The following is a 13,932-nucleotide window of genomic DNA, read 5'->3' as shown; positions in this document are numbered from 1 at the left end:
CAATGGTAAGTTGTAGGCTAATTTTTATTATTCACTTTCTCAGGCAATGTTTTCAAACATAAATTAATTTTTACTTCTTTCAGGGACTGTTGACACCTGGCAGCAGCTAAGCTAAGAGAGGGAAGCATGATCATCAGCTGATTTAGGCTGAATTGTCTTCCATACAGCTCCCATGGCCGCTAGGATCAAAAACTTTCAACAGCTTGGAGAGTTCTGCTTTTTCTTGCACTCAGAAGCTGAGGACCAGAAGGGTGGGAACTTTAAGTACTTTAGACTAGATGGAATCTCCAATAGTGAAAGTTTGTTCCTGAGCATAGAAAATGAAAAAAAGTGAAGGATCTCATGCCACCAGATTGCAGGGAGAGAGAGAAAAAAAGGTCCGTGTTTGATCCTAGGGAACCAGAGGAGACTAGAAAGAGACATGTTCACAAGTCAGAGCAGCATGGCTACAGTGGGCAATTTTGAACTGGATCCTGAAATGAACAGTGAGCCAGTGACATCACCTCGCTCATTCCTACATGTCAGAAGCTGAGCATAAGCATGCTATATCAGAGGTGAAGTTTTTATACAATGCTTCATTAAGCCAGAGCAAGAGGACTTCTGTAGTTAAGAGGTACACACAATAAAAGAAGGAAAAGTATTCAGTAATATTCTAGATACAACACAGACGGAACGTGTTCTCTCTTTATTTCAGGGCCATCACTTCCAGCCAGCGTTCCCTTGACTAAATGGCCAAGTTTCTGTGGGACTTTCACCTCTATTCCATGCCATCTGTGGACGGATCCTATGGACAGCTAACAAGTCAAGGACTACAGATCTGGTGTGTGTTTGTTTAGAGCAATAGAGAAAATCTGGATAGTGATTTCTATTAAATGGGAAGATGACGGACGAGAAGAGGAGATAATATGATTCACCTAGGAGCTGAGACACTCTAGTGTTCTGAAGGGCTCATGTTATCACTGCAAGGAGGTTAATTTGTTTTTGCTATGATACTATATTTGTATAAAAGGGACTTGATATTTGACAGACTCCTTTGGGTGCTACTATAATATAAATAACAAACAGTAACAACTATAATTTTTTCTTCATGTATTTCTAGTGAGATGACTCATGCATCTGTAAAATCAGTCCTTTTGTAAAAATTAATATGAAAAAGAATGCAGACCATATGTCACACAACTGTCAGGAACATCATTAAAGAACAACTCATTCGATTATATTTGAATGTTCAAAACAATGATCATTTTGATTCTGCAGCACTGCTATGGATATTTTAGTAGACCTTCCAAAATATATAAATAAAACAGCCCCGCAGAAGGGGAATATGGTCATAATTATAAGAAAAGGTCAGGAGCATGCAGGTTTCTTCAATATTGTCACAACCAAAATGAATTAATTGCGGCGCATATTAAACAAGCAGATTCAAATAGAAGTAAATACACTTCTTAACAACTCCTTCCACTATGAGTCATCAGCCCTCTTATCTGTCAAGAAGCTGAAATACAATATTCCTGTTCCCTATGCTGGATTTATATTTATCAGAGTTTTAGGAAGCTCCCGGACAGCCTGAAAAATATCCATTTTCAGATTATCCAGAGCTGTGGCAATCTGTTGAAACCTTGTAAAATAAATGCACACTTTCCATTTATGTAGAACAAAATAAGATACTTTCGATACTTATAGGCTACGTCTACACTAGCCCCAAACTTCGAAATGGCCACGCAAATGGCCATTTTGAAGTTTACTAATGAAGCGCTGAAAAGCACATTCAGCACCTCATTAGCATGCGGGCGGCCGCGGCACTTCGAAATTGATGCGCCTTGCTGCTGCGCGGCTCGTCCCAACGGGGCTCCTTTTCAAAAGGACCCCGACTACTTCGAAGTCCCTGTATTCCCATCTGCTCACAGGAATAAGGGGACTTCGAAGTAGGTGGCGTCCTTTCGAAAAGGAGCCCCGTCAGGACGAGCCGCACGGCGGCAAGGCGCATCAATTTCGAAGTGCTGCGGCCGCCCGCATGCTAATGAAGCGCTGAATATGCATTTCAGCGCTTCATTAATAAACTTCGAAATGGCCATTTGCGTGGCCATTTCGAAGTTTTGGGGCTAGTGTAGACACGGCCATAGTTATTTAGCTTTATTTTAAAGCTCTGCTGATGGATTGCAACCTTCAGTGATTTCTCTCCAGTAGCTGCTGAATCACTTTCCTGGCTAGGATACTGCCAAGTAGTCTAATCAGTGTGCTGCCTACTTTGGCTGTCATGACCTGAGTAATGCAATGAAGTGCTGACCACATTCCATGAGGTTCTCTGAAATCATCATTCTCATAGAAAGGAATCATTTTAAGAGATTTCATGCTGTAAAAGGACAGCATATGTCATCCATGGCAACTAAAGTTTTTGTCCAAAGAACAGGTAACTTCCCCACACCATCTCGTCAACAACCTGATAAGTCACTTCAGGAGGTGAGTGGATAGTTCAGTAATCAGATCCCCTTAATTCTTGGGTCCTCTGTGGGGATGGCAAACCAGGGTGCTGGTTAGTGCCAGTTGTGATGGTGGCTTTTCTGAAATGAGCCCAGATATCACAGTATTATGGCAGATAGCTTACAGAGACTTTAGACAGAGGATCATATAGTCAGACAGGAAGGAACTGGATTGAGACCAGCTTATGTTATGTAATAAATCACCATTTCCTGGAAGGCTTCCCACAGAAATCCAACCTTCATCAAATTAGGTGTTACAAACTGTTCCTTCACCAACCACCAAAAGAAGACTTCTCTACATTGTGTGCATAATAATGATAAGATACCGTAGATTAGGAGAAAGATAGGCACATCTGTTCATTGAAAAGGCACCATAGACACTGGGGCTACATCTTCACTACAGAGGTCTTTCGAAAGAACTTCTTTGACAGAGCGCGTCCGCAAGCGGATCGAAAGAATGATCTACTCTTTCAAAAGAGAGCATCCACACAGCCCCTGGTCTTTCGAAAGAATGGTGACAGAGATTGAAAAATCAGGCACCATGAGAACTGCTCTTTCAAAAGAAGGGCCCTGTGGAGTGCCCACACGTTTTCTTTTGAAAGAAGGTGTTCTTCCTGGAATGGGAAAGGAAGAGCAATATCAAAAGGAGTGTGACTTTATTTTGATTTACTTTCGAAAGAACATTTTTTGTGCGTAGATGCTCCATGGGATCTTTCAAAAGAGCCGCCCTCTTTTGAAAAATCTTTTGAAAGAGTTTGCTAGTGTAGAGGCAGCCTGGGTGAGCAGAGAACCTGATTTAACAGGAATTTTTCTTTTATACTGTCTTCAAATCCATAATTTACATGTCAAGAAATCCTTACTTTATTTATTTTTTTAAAGGGAATTAAGTTTGGTGCAAGATTTCTGGTTTAAATCCACATTTAATAGCAAAAGTGTTGCTGGGAAGAAAAGAACAAACAAACTTAAAGGCAAATTTCACAGCTTTTAAGTGAAAATAGAATATATGTTAAATAGTGATGTTTCCAAATCTAACACTATTATGTGTAGATATAAGAGTTAAAAATGTCTTAAAACTAAGTACTTTTGGTGAAATACAAGGTGTAAGTGCTATTGGAATGCATAATTTTAAAAAATTATAATTCAGTGAGTTTTGAACTTATACATTTAAAATCGTTTTGAATATAAATGCATGGAATTTTCAAGACTACACACCGTGCACTGTGTTAAAGAAATAATGTTTTATTTTAAAAAGTCAAAAGTGAATCTTCATGAATTTCTTGACAAAAAGTAGAAAACTTTGGTAGAAACATCCCCCTCATTTGTGCTATATCCAGATGTCCTTTTGCCAACACTCCTAGTAACTTCTACTAAACAAGTAGTGAAAGGCTGAAGTAGTGGTTTGAAAAACGGGCAGAGGAACTTGGGAGAAAGCAGAAGTCAGTATTACCACTATAGAAATTTGCCCCTTTATGCTGAATATTTTATGTATTTTCAATGGATGTGTCATGTATATGGGCAAGTTTGGTTTTGTATCCTCAGATTAGTACTATCAGTAAGAACAGCGTATTCTACCATCCTTTACAAAAATGACTTGACTTTTGCCTGAGAAATGCTGAGAGAAGATGATTTATTTGGTTGAAGGTATAAGAAAAGGACTAGAACAAAAAATGACCTGAATACATAAATATCTGTCCAGATTCACTAAATCAGCATTGTAAATCACTTCTGGTCGTTCAGAAAAGTAAATGCTCCTGAGAGTCTGGTTTTAGACTATGTGTCACAATAGTTGGATTATTTTCTTTTACCATTCCATTAAGCAGTTTTTACATTAGTGATTCACAATGTTTCAAGGATTCCATTTTAAGTTATGTTAGAGTGCCAGAATTGCCTTGGTGGGGGGAGTAAGTTAGAATGCTTTATAAATAAATTATCAAAGAATAAAACCTTGGGTCACAAAAGAAAGTCAGGTGAAAGGAATGAATATTTATACTCTTGGTCGTTTCACTCATCCTATAACCCATATAAATGGGATCTATTTCAAACCTCCATGCAGTGACAAGTTCAAGGGAATCAAAGGTTCCCTAGTCTACAAACCGTGGTCAGAATGATGCAAAGAGAACTGCACGGGTAGATCCTAATGTCCATGGAGAGTTCCACCCGACTGAATTATAAGAATTTCCCTGTGCTACAAGTACTCCCTGAAAAGGTGGAAATTAAAGATGCTGACAAAGCCTAACAGGAGCTTTTAGCATTTACAATATCACCATTCCTCTGAAAATTTACATTACTTTTTTATGTTTAAAAAGCATTTGAGATTGTTGATGTAAGGTCATAACTTCAGAATGGGATCTACACAAGCACACCCACTCCATGCTGTCAAGTGGAGGCCGGGTCAATGATTTTGAAGATGAGGTGAAAGTCCAAAAGAAAAACCTGTGAGGAAAGAGCAGTGCTTATTGAAGACAAGACTGAGTGAGAGGCCATTTTGATCTGCCCTGGCTTGAAGGTTAAATGAGGAGCTGAGAGCAAGGTGTCAAGAAAGTATGTCAACATAGAAGCTGAAGGTGTCAAGAATGAGACAGAAAGGCTGGGAGGGAAAGATGGATATCAAACAGCACAGAAGGCAGAGTTTGGAGGGGAAGAGAGAAGGAAGTAGTACTTTAAGAGAATGATTGGAAAGTAGGGAGAAGATGGAAATGGCAGAAGTGCTTTTTCAGAGCAAAAAATTTTGATCAAAAAAATTTGGCAATATCTATGCTAAACACATCCATCATATTCCTTAGGGGCAATTCAGGGCAATGTATTTGAAAGAGAAGCCATTCTGGGAGAAAGCAGCTAAAGAGACAGTGACAAATAGGAAGCCTAGGTTTCTGTGAGTACAAGGAGACAAAGGCCTGAAAACAGCTGCAACAAATGTAAGGATATGCAAGTTTCCCATGCACGTGATTCAGCTCTGAGCTGAAGGGCCAGTTTGGGTCAAGAGCAAATATTTACACAGATTGTTTGAACAGCCATCGGATAACTTTTGATTACTTCAGGTGCCTAATATTTACTATTTAAAGAGTCTGGGATTACAGTTGGATCACTGAGGCTCTTACTATTTGAAAGCCTAGTTCTGTTGTTTTAAGCATGAAAAGTTTTATACAAGTTTTATTCAGGGAAAAAAAAATGTAATATTCAATCAGTCAGGCAAACATTGTTTTAAAAACAGGTATGTTGAAATTCTCCTCTCCACACTTGTCACTGCACTAAGAGGTATCACTCTCTCTGTTTTTGCAGTTTCTCATTAGAGTAACTTTTCTTCTCTTGTTTTAGAAAGTTCCACTTACCTGCTCACCCACTAGCTCATTTCCACTTACCATCTATGCCAGTAGCACAGTACTCAAAAACTGACAAGAGAACTGCTTTCCTGAACTATGCAATTGCAATACTACTGAAAATTTGGTCACTAAAAGCCCGCATGCCACTTAACAAGCTTAATAATATATTGACCGTATGAAGTTGCATCTTCTCCAAATAGTAGTAGTAGCAGCATCCTTCAGTCTACGTAGACTATGGAACGCGCCCTTTGTAGTTCCGTTTGGCATCCTCATTTGCAGTGTTGGCTGTGACTGTGAAGACCCACAAGAGAGTGATAGTCCTTGCTGCATCTGTTGCATATGTAATGGGTGTCTGGCAGGTCCTTGCTGTGCTTTCTGTGGGCTCGCTTCTCCTTTGCTAGCTGTCTGATCCTCATCTCGCCCTTCTGAAGGCCCTTGTATAGTTCCTGCCTCCATCTGCTGCGATCGTCTGCCAGCTCCGCCCAGCAGTATGGCTTGATGTCTACTTCCCTGAGGTCTCTCTTGCAAACATCTTTGTAGCACAGCTGGGGGCGTCTGGGAGGTCTTTTGCCAGAGGCTAGCTCGCCATACAGGATGTCTTTTGGGATCCTTCCATCATTCATCCTGTGGACATGGCCAAGCCAGTGGAGCCGCCGCTGCCTGAGAAGGGTGTGCATAGTTGGGATTCCAGCTTGCTCAAGGATGGTAGTGTTGGACACTCTGTCCTTCCATGATATTCCAAGTGGAAGATGTTCAGCCTCTTTTCCTGGCGGGCATACAGGGTCCAAGTCTCGCTGCCATAAAGCAGGGTGCTAAGGATGCAGGCTCTGTAGACTTGCATTTTGGTGTGAGTGTGCAGCTTGTTGTTATTCCACACTCTCTCGCTGAGTCTGAACAGAGTTGTGGCTGCTTTACCGATCCTCCTATTTAGCTCAGTCTCCAAGGACAGGGTGTCAGTGGTGTTGGACCTGAGGTAAATGAACTCGTGGACGACCTCTAATGTATAGTTGTCAATGCTGATTGATGGAGAATCAGCAACGTCCTGAGCGAGTACATTTGTCTTCTTTAGGCTGGTGGAGAGCCCAAAGTCCTTGTATGCTTTGGAGAACCGATCCAGCAGCTTCTGAAGCTGGTCTTCTGTGTGTGACATGACAGCAGTGTCATCTGTGAACAGCATATCTCTGACGAGGACTTCCCGCACCTTAGATTTAGCTTTCAGCCTTGCAAGATTAAACAGTTTCCCGTCAGATCTTGTGTGCAAAAAGATGCCCTCTGTTGAAGATCCAAAGGCGTGTTTAAGGAGGAGTGCGAAGAAGATCCCGAACAATGTCGGAGTGAGGACGCATCCTTGTTTGACGCTGCTCCTGATGCTGAAAGCATCCGATAATGTGCCATCATATTGGACAGTTCCTCTCATGTCTTCGTGGAAAGACTGGATCATCCTGAGTAACCGTGGCGGACAACCTATCTTGTGGAGCAGTTTGAACAGTCCATCCCTGCTGACCAAGTCGAAGGCCTTGGTCAGGTCGATGAAGGCAATATAGAGCGGCTTCCTCTGCTCCCTGCATTTCTCCTGCAGCTGCCTCAGAGAGAAGACCATGTCAATGGTAGATCTCTCTGCGTGGAATCCGCACTGTGATTCAGGATACACCCTCTCAGCAATCTTCTGGAGTCTGCCGAGGATGATGCGAGCAAACAGTTCATCAGCGATGCTTAGGAGGGAGATTCCACGGTAATTGTTGCAGTCGTGTCTGTCTCCTTTGTTCTTATAGAAGTTTATGATGTTAGTGTCGCGCATGTCCTGTGGAACCTCTCCCTCTCTCCAGCACAGGCACAGTAGCTCATGTAGGGGTTCCAGGAGAGTGTCTGTGGCACACTTGATTACCTCTGGTGGTATACCGTCCTGGCCCGGGGCCTTTCCTACTGCAATGTTGTCGATGGCTTTCTTCAGTTCATCCACAGTTGGCTCCTGGTCCAGTTTGTCCATTACTGGTAGGAGTTCGACGGCATCGAGGGCTGAGTCGACCACAATGTTCTCGCGCGAGTACAGCTCGGAGTAGTGCTCGACCCAGCGTTCCATCTGTTTGGCTTTGTCAGTGATGACTTCACCAGATTTGGATTTCAGAGGTGCCATCTTGTTCTGCGTGGGTCCTAATGCCTTCTTGATGCTCTCGTACATTCCCCTGAGGTTACCAAAGTCAGCACTGGTCTGGATGCTGCTTTATAGCTCGAGCCAGTAGTTGTTGGCACAGCGCCTGGCTGTGTGCTGTACTGTTTTTCTGGCTGCTCTGAGTGCCTGCAGGGTATTCTGGCTCGGCGAACGTTTGTACTCCAGGAGCGCAGCGCGCTTTTTTTCGATGGCTGGAATCATCTCATCAGAGTTAGCTTCGAACCAGTCATTTGTGTTTCTAGCTCTTCTTCCAAAGACTGACAAGGCCGTGTTGTACATTGTATCCCTCAGATGCTGCCATCTGGATGTTACATCGGCACCCCCAGGGTTGCTGTGCAGATTCTCCTCAAGGGTCACGCTGAACTTTTCAGCTCTCTCTGAGTTAGCCATCTTTCTGGCATTGATGCGGGGCCTTCCAGTTGGTTTAGAGCAGTGCAGCTTCTTGGGAATCACTTTGAGTTTGGAGCAAACTAACGAGTGATCTGTATTGCAGTCAGCACTATGATAGCTGCGTGTCAGAAGGACGTTTTTGAGGTTCTCATGTCTAGCGATGACCACGTCTAGTTGATGCCAGTGTTTTGAACGTGGGTGTCTCCATGACACTCTGTGCTGTGGCTTGGTTTGGAAAAATGTGTTTGTGATGCACAGATTGTGGTACGTGTAAAGTTCGAGAAGATGCTGACCATTTTCATTCATTTCTCCCACACCGAAGTGGCCTAAGCAGGAAGGCCACGAGACATGATCGGCTCCAACTCTCACACTGAAGTCACCCAGAATGTATAGTTGTTCGCGAGCAGGTATTTGCGCTATGGCAGCACTAAGCACATCATAAAACTTGTATTTTACTTCTGGTGCGGCGTACAGGGTTGGGGTGTAAGCGCTGATCAGGTGGACAGGACGGGCACAAGTTTGAAGTATGACCTGAAGGAGTCTTTCTGATCCACCCATGACTAATTCCACCATTTGTAGAAGGGTGTTTCTGACGGTGAAGCCAACACCATGCTCCCTGGGTTCTTCTCGGGCTTTACCCTGCCAGAAAAAGGTGTAGTTCCTTTCCTTCAGAGATCCCGAATCTGTGAGATGTGTCTCTTGCAGAGCAGCAATGTCAACTTGGAGCCTCTTCAGTTCCTCACCGATGACAGTGGTCTTTTGGGTGTCGCTGATGTCCTGAAGATCTTCAGTCAGACCTGTCAGCATGGTCCGCGCATTCCAGCAAGCAAGCTTAAAACTTTGATGGTTTCCTTTTCTTGTTGATTTTCTTATTGGTTTGCCTGGTGCTCAGATTTCAGGTCACTTGTCAGGTTTGGGAACCTTAAGCCTCACACACCCAGTGAGGCAGGTGAACTGTGGTGGGACAGTACCCTATTGGCTGGGGGCTGCCCAGCTTGAGGCGGGTGGTGACCGTCCAGTGAGATGCGACGATCTCTCCCACCATCGGAGGCAACCCCAGCGCTCGTTCTCTACGCCAATTGAGTAAGAGCTTATAACTGGTATCTGTTACCTCCCATGTTGGTTCAACGCTGTTAGTGATGCTGGAGTACCTCTCCAGGCGTGAGCTTGGGTGATTATTGGGACCCTGGGCTGCCCAGATGCCAGTGTTCCCCTCTCGGCTTTACTGATATAGTCCAAAGGAGAGGATAACCTCTACGTCTGGTACCAGCTCAGCTGCAGGAGTTGCCGTGTCAATGCCAGCCAGAAGTTGGCACAGAACCGCCTTAGGACTCCCCTCCAGATTTTCTGTCAGGGTTTACTCCCTTAGCCTTGCTCCTTTCCAGGATAACCCACAAGGCAGTGGGGCATGGAGAACGTGGGTACGGTCCCACTACCTCTTGTACCTCCCTGGCGCCACATGTCCCCAAAGCTCCCCGTGACGACCTCCTCGCCTCCCCAGGACCCTCCTCCCCACCCCTCTGCCTCTCATCGGCTACCATCACCCCCAGATCCTCCCTCCCTGTTCCCCTTTCCCCCATCCGCTCCCATGTCTCCCGACTGCACCACACTGCCCCCTATCAGTTCTCGTTGCCCCCAGGTCCCTCTTCCCCTGGCCTCTCCGCACCTGGCCACACGCTGCTGCAGCTCCGCGTCCTCCAGCAAGGCGCCGATCTCGCAGCCCAGCCGCCTCCTGGGTCCCAGCCAAAGCTACCAACTCTTCATCTGGCTACGGCTGTCCCTGGAGCCCCACAGATCTGGTGCGGCGCGTGCATGCAGGGAGCGCAGGACTGGGCCTGGAAGCCATGCAATCTGGGACAGCACGCCGTAAGCAGCCTCCGTGGGTGCTGCCATCCTCACAGCCATACCAGATGCCCCCAAACCACTTGCCCACCACTGACATCCCTCGATCTTGCGCCCCCCACCCCCGCTCCTCATGCTGCAGCAGGTCCCTCAGCTCCAGCCAGCAGTTGGGGATGATGCTGCCCCTTACACCTGAAGTAGTAACTAGTTCCCTCTAAGCTCCCCCTCTAAACTCCCCTCTCAAAACTCCCTCCTGTTAGCAACCACCCTGTTCGCATGCTCCCTGGTCTCTTGCCAGCAGGGCTTTAGAGCTCTGGCCTACCTGAGAGAGCCCCTCCCTCTGACTACCACTCAGCCAATTGGCACGCAGCCTGAGTACACGGCCAGCCTGAGTACATGGCCTTTCAAACAAACAAACAAACAGACAGCTTCTCCAAATACAATACGTCTTCCTCCGACTTCCCCACTCACTTTCACAGTTATTCTACCTGCACTGCAAAACACCATGTTGCTAGTAATCCAGTTAACATAAATTGTGGATTCTTTCCAGATATTGTAATTCCTTTATAATATATGTCTTCCTGTTTGCCTACTGTAAGTGGGGCTCTGGCTGAATGCTGTTTTCATTTATCATTTCAACACCATTCTGAACTATCTAGTCCTTAATTTTTGGATATTACGTTTCACTGTGAACAGAACCGTTTGTGGAATGTTGTTTTCTGTGATCATCACATTATGAGAAACTTTGATCTTTTACTTTTAAACTCCAATATGCATCTCCATAACAGTTAAAAAAGAAAGCCTATTTTTACCAAACTTCAACTAAATTACTATAAGTTAATTTGTCTACGTTTGTCTCATTATTTTTGTTATGCTTTTTGTGGCTTCAGAAATATTCAGTACCATCACCTGCAATATTTGTTAGTCACAAGGCATGTCAGAGAAGAATGGTTGTAAAGGAGATATCAAGTTTTCATTTTACTAATTTGTCATCCAAATATGATATTTGTTCCATCTGGTAGCAGGAACATGACTTTTGTTTTATGAATGCTGAAATGTTGTGTAATCCATGATACAATATGTCTAGAAGACTCATTGTTAGATAAAACAATTTAGCTAACTAAATCTTAGAGGATGCCTTTGAGATTTTTCAGCTGTTTTTGCAAATACATTATCATTACTATGGAAACACAGTGAATATCAAAGTACAGTTATTATGGTAGTCTGTCTTATTGATCATTAAGACAAAACTAAATAAAAATAAAACATTTTGTGTTTCCACAGTGTGAAATGTCTAAGTTTTATATATGGTATTTCTAAAAGTACCTGGTACTAAGTTTTGAAGTATTGGACTAATGACTCAGCATGCCCCTCCCAAGGAAATGCACACTGAGATACTTCAAATGAACAACATAATTGCCCCAACGGGTTTGAAGAAGCCACTCAAAAGTGATAAAGATTTCTGCGTCCATGAAGGAAGATAATGAGGAGATGGGGCTTTACTGAACCTCAGACAGGAGTCAGGAAAAACATGCAGCCAACTATCTTCTCAAGCAAGTTGAATAGATGAGACACTGAAAGCTGGCCGCCCGAGTCCAGCACTACAGACCCCATGGCTGGGCCAGTTTGCTAGAAAATGGAAGTTCACAAAGATGGTGACAAACGTAAGTGCTGGAACGTGAATAAAACAGGAGGAGGACTAGACAGAGGAACCGAGAGCAACATTAGTGAGACCAAGATAAGAGGAGTTATTTTCTTTTGTCTTTAAAAGCATTTCTATATAAACTCAACTTGCAGTACATAAATGTTTTTACCTAAACACTAAGGTTTATGATATCCTTACACTGAATTCCAAAGCTTTGAGATTTGCTTTCATTTCATCAGTACTCTTCTTCTATATTGGATACATTTGTTTCATTTAAGCAATATCAAGTTACTGGCTGTTATCTATGCAGAAGCAAATAATCAGTCTTTTGACTTATGAGCAGAGACAGAGAGTGGTATCTGACTAATTCTAGCTTGAGTTTGGAGTTGCCAAAAACGAAACAGAGACCCACATCAAAAACAGCTTTTGGGGGTAGCTAAGCCTTGATGGACAAAAATGGCAATCATCTGTCTGAAAGAACTATTTTAATTTGACATTTGTGAAACCATTGAAAAGGTCTATGAGGTCTCACAGGACACCGTATTTCATAGTGTGAAATGGACCCGCATGACAAATGAAAACCTGGTGCTTTCCAAAATTTTGAGATTTTAGTTTTTAAATTGCAAGTTTCCACAGACAAATGCAAAAAACTATTTGCCCCACATGTCTCTCTTGAAAACTTCCTTTTAAAAGAGTAATTTAATACCTATAAATAGGGGATGAAGAGTACTTTGTTCCAGTTTGGTTCCCACCCTGATATGGAGTTTCAAATGATCCCAGAAATATGAAGTGAGGCCATCAAGGTTCTCCCTCTCAATCCCTCTCTCTCTCTTTTTGTGGTTTAAGATAAAAAATGAGAAACAACAACTTCAGACAAGTTTCCTGCCTCAGATTGTAAATCAGTCTATGTTCATGAATCTTGGTGAGGCTAGCTTCAGTTGCAGGTTTTTAACAAATCCTGAAACCCTGAAATATAGATAATTCTGGTGTATTTCCTTCACAGAAACTAGTTTTTTTACAACATGCAAATAATCTCTTTTTACCAACATGAGATTGCATATAAAATGGGAAGAGACTCTATGTTCCACCAAATATTGTACTCCCCTCTTCACTATGAGCCATAAACAGGTCTACCCTCTCAGAAACGTCTATCTTTACCAAGACAAGAAAAAAGGCAATGCAAAATGTATGACATGGGCTGAAGTCGGGGGGCATTGCTCATTAAATGTAGCACTGATGGCAAAAACAATACGAGCTAGAAGTACTTTCAGACCACTGCATTAGTTTCACAAGTTTATCTGACATCATTAATGATGGTCAATCACTTTGACGTTTAGTTTCCAAACTATAGAAGAAACAGTGTCTCTAGGGCGGGATAGAAATTAAATTATCTTTTCACTGAAAGAATTGTGACATTGCAAAACCTGGAGAGTGGGTAAAACTGATGAAGAATCCTCTTTTCCTTCTGATATATATGCTTTTAAAAGCTTAACTGATCTCTGCTGACAAAAAGGACAATCATTCATCTAAGTAACAAAAAATGTCATTGTGCCTTATTCATACCACCCCCCCAACCTTTTTGTATATATAAAAAAGTCTGCATCCATTTCCAACACAGAACCTGAGAACTTGTTCTGTGTTCTACTTGCATATTCCAATTTATTTCAACTTTACTATATAGATGGGATATCTTTGCTACAACCATAAGGAAGAGATAACTATGCCATAAGGAATTTATACCAGCTGCTCTCCTAATTCAGTTCCATGTAGCTCACCCTCAGTTTTAGTTCATTTACTTGTAATGCTTGTTACGTTTATTTTGGGGTCTATGAAATCCAATCTGCGTCTATTTCTGCATGTATTAATGACTGTTGCATTTGGAAAACAGAACGCATTTATTTTATAATAAAAGCCAAAGGACATTTATTTGTTCCTTGCAGTTTGGTTTGTTACAATAAACTTCAGAGAAAAGTCTATGCAAAACCATTCCAGTTTATTTATACACACCTTTTGGACCGTTGTGGTTCAAATATTTACATTTTGAAATATTTAAATACTTTATTTTATATTTAAATATATATTTAA

The 13,932-nt window shown here is 42.7% G+C and overlaps 1 protein-coding gene across 4 annotated transcripts in view; it reads right to left on the bottom strand.

The window, feature by feature from the left end:
- ZNF827 (zinc finger protein 827) overlaps positions 1–13,932 on the bottom strand; it is a 160,974-nt gene that overhangs the window by 19,870 nt on the left and 127,172 nt on the right. The window lies entirely within an intron of this gene.

The sequence above is a fragment of the Carettochelys insculpta genome, chromosome 4 (assembly GCF_033958435.1).
Source record: "Carettochelys insculpta isolate YL-2023 chromosome 4, ASM3395843v1, whole genome shotgun sequence".
Lineage (NCBI taxonomy): Eukaryota > Metazoa > Chordata > Testudines > Carettochelyidae > Carettochelys > Carettochelys insculpta.
Note: the sequence above shows the minus strand (reverse complement) of the source record. Positions and strands in the feature narration are given on the sequence as shown.